Source organism: Melitaea cinxia, chromosome 2 (genome assembly GCF_905220565.1).
Source record: "Melitaea cinxia chromosome 2, ilMelCinx1.1, whole genome shotgun sequence".
In the NCBI taxonomy this organism is placed as follows: Eukaryota; Metazoa; Arthropoda; class Insecta; order Lepidoptera; family Nymphalidae; genus Melitaea; species Melitaea cinxia.
Window position 1 is genome coordinate 3697571 of NC_059395.1, and position 3123 is coordinate 3700693.

The window sequence follows — 3123 nt, forward strand, 5'->3', positions numbered from 1 at the left end:
GAGATGATTAACACATTTTTAAACGATGTCAAAAAAGGAGGAGGTTCTCAATTCGACTTTATTATTATTTTTTGTTTTTTTTGTTACCTCAGAACTTTTGATTGGGTGGACCAATTTCGATATTTTTTTTAACTCGAAAGGCGCGTTATGTGGTCCCATTTAAATTTGATTGAGATCTAACAAGTACTTTTTAAGTTATCGCTGATAATGCGTATTAACTGACTATTTTTTCATCTACGTTGTATTACCGGTCGATGTAATTGATTTTGGGGAATTTTGACACTTTATAGTAAACGATTACCGTAGCTTAAAGCTACCTACAACACAAGAAGCATCGCAAGCGGGTGCAGACCGTACACAACAAGGACACATCACTGATTGCTTGCAAACCGCAATATTTAGCTGTGATCTTCTGTAAGGTCGCGGTACCTTCCCAATCGGGCTGCTCCAGATTTTGAACAGGACATATCCTGCTGTGTAGTTGCGGCAGTAAAGAATATAGCCACCTCCTCTCTTCCCGTAGGTGTCGTAAGTGGCGACTAAGGGAAAACACAGTTCAACTTCCACCTTGGAACTTAAAAAGCCGACCGATGGCGGGATAACCATCCAACTGCTGGCTTTGAAATACACAGGCCGAAGACGGGCAGCAGCGTCTTCGGTGCGACAAAGTCAGCCCTGCGGTCACCAACCCGCCTGCCCAGCGTGATGACAATGGGCAAAACACATGAGTTCACGCCATTTTTGGCACTAACTTGTTGAGGCCTATGTCCAGCAGTGGACTGCGATAGTCTGTAGTGATGACATCCTGCTGTGCCCTAACTCAGTAAAAAAATAGATGAATGACATAGGTATTACAAATTATGCTAAATTCTAATCTGAATACCGTGTGTCGATAGCGAAGGTAGATTCGGCATCGCGCTTGCAATGTTCCCGGTGTTGCAGGCTACGGCATACATATAGGATATAGGTACCTACTAGGCTACGGCAACCGCTGACCATCAGGCAGATCGTACGCTTCTTTGTCATTCTAATATAAAAAAAATTAATACTATCTCAAATATCCTTTTTTATTATTTTTTTATAGGTACTACTAGGTTTGAAAACAACGGTGGTACGGCTCACATGATGGTAAGCGATTACCGTAGGTTATAAGCGCCTGCAACACCAAAAATATTGAAAGCGCGATACCGACCCTACCCGCAATACCTCGCAGGAGCTCTGGTCACCTTACTCACCAACAGGATCACAACACTGCTTGAAAACAGTATTTTTTAGCTGTGATCTTCTGTAAGATCCAGGTACTACTTTTTAAATTTATGGCGATGTACTCGTATGTAAATAAATACAATAGATACACTTAGTATATTTACTTTGTTCTTGTGTCAACTATTTAACGAAATCGTTAGAAAAAAGAACAACAAAATAATTAAATAGCCATTAAACGTAATCACTAATGACCGCGCGGGATGTTGCTTGTTAGTATGGAGTTACTGTCATTAATATATTTTTTATAGCTAAAATAGTCGTCCCTAGTATTTGTAAACCAGAAATATAGAACGCACAATTTTAAGTCAGTAGAAATAATGAACTACTCAACGAATTTGAATGAAACTTGGCATTAATTATATTGGTACTACAATCTTGGACAGTGGATACTTTTTATCTATAGTAAAAACTCAAAAACTTTATGATATGTTCCGTTTAAGAATTACTAATTTATATTTTTAAAAAAATATTAATATATTTTATAATAAGAGCAATCTATTCATGATAATATAAGTGACTAACGGCTACCCGCGGCTTCGCTCGCGGAGAAATTGATTATATTACGTAGCCATTATAGTAGTGTATAATCATTATATCACAACAATTCATGACCTCTTTGACTACCAGACTGGCACGCAAAGCTCGCTCCCAATGAAGCGTATCATGTTTCTCAAGTCATTTGATGTAATTTCAGTAATACGTACTAACCTCCTATTAAATTAATTTACCATATAAAATTTCCGTAAACGCTGGGATATTTCTTTATGTTATGTGCATTCAAAACCCTAATAAGTATAATTGTGTTTGCTGGCAAACAAAAAAAACCGACTTCAATTACATCGACAAGTAATACAGCGTAGGTAGACGAAAAAATAGTCAAGTAAATACGCATTATCAAAGATTACTCCCAAAGCTGTAATCAGATCTCGATGAAATTTAAATATCATAAATGTAAACTAAGGATATCACCTTTCCAACAAAAAAAGAATTATCAAAATCGGTTTATAAAACATACATAAATAGGTTGGCGAATATATTCCCTACCACGAGTAACGATCGCTATTAGGTGTATATATTGTTATTTTTCTTTTTTTATGTATGTTCGGAGATAACTTCGTCGTTTCTTTTTTCGTTGGAAAGAAGATATCTCAGGTATGGTACCATGAAAAGAAAACCAGGAACTGATGATGGGATCCCAGAGAAATCGATGGAAACCCTTGAAAATCCTCATAACTTTTTACTGGATGTACCGATTTTGATGCTTTTTAATTTAATCGAAGGCCGATGTTTATCATGTCATCATCATCATCATCATTACAGCCTATACAGTCCACTGCTGGACATAGGCCTCCACAAGTTTACGCCAAAAATAACGTGAACTCATGTGTTTTGCCCATAGTCACCACGCTGGGCAGGCGGGTTGGTGACCGCAGCCCAGCAAGCCAGTAGGCTTTGTCGCACCAAAGACGCTGCTGCCCGTCTTCGGCCTGTTTATTTCAAAGCCAGCAGTTGGATGGTTATCCCGCCATCGGTCGGCTTCTTAAGTTCTAAGATGGTTGTGGAACCTTGTTATCCCTTAGTCGCCTCTTACGACACCCACGGGAAGAGAGGGGGTGGCTAAATTCTTTAGTGCCGTAGCCACACAGCACATCACGTTTATCATGTGGTCACATTTAAATTTCATCGAGATCTGATTACAACTTTTGGAGTAATCTTTGATAATGCGTATTTACTTGACTATTTTTTCTCTACCTACGTTATATTACTTGTCGATGTAATTGAAGTCTTTTTTTTTTTCGTTTGCCAGCAAACACAATTATTGGTGTTTTTGTTAGAGATAAAATAATACGAACTATC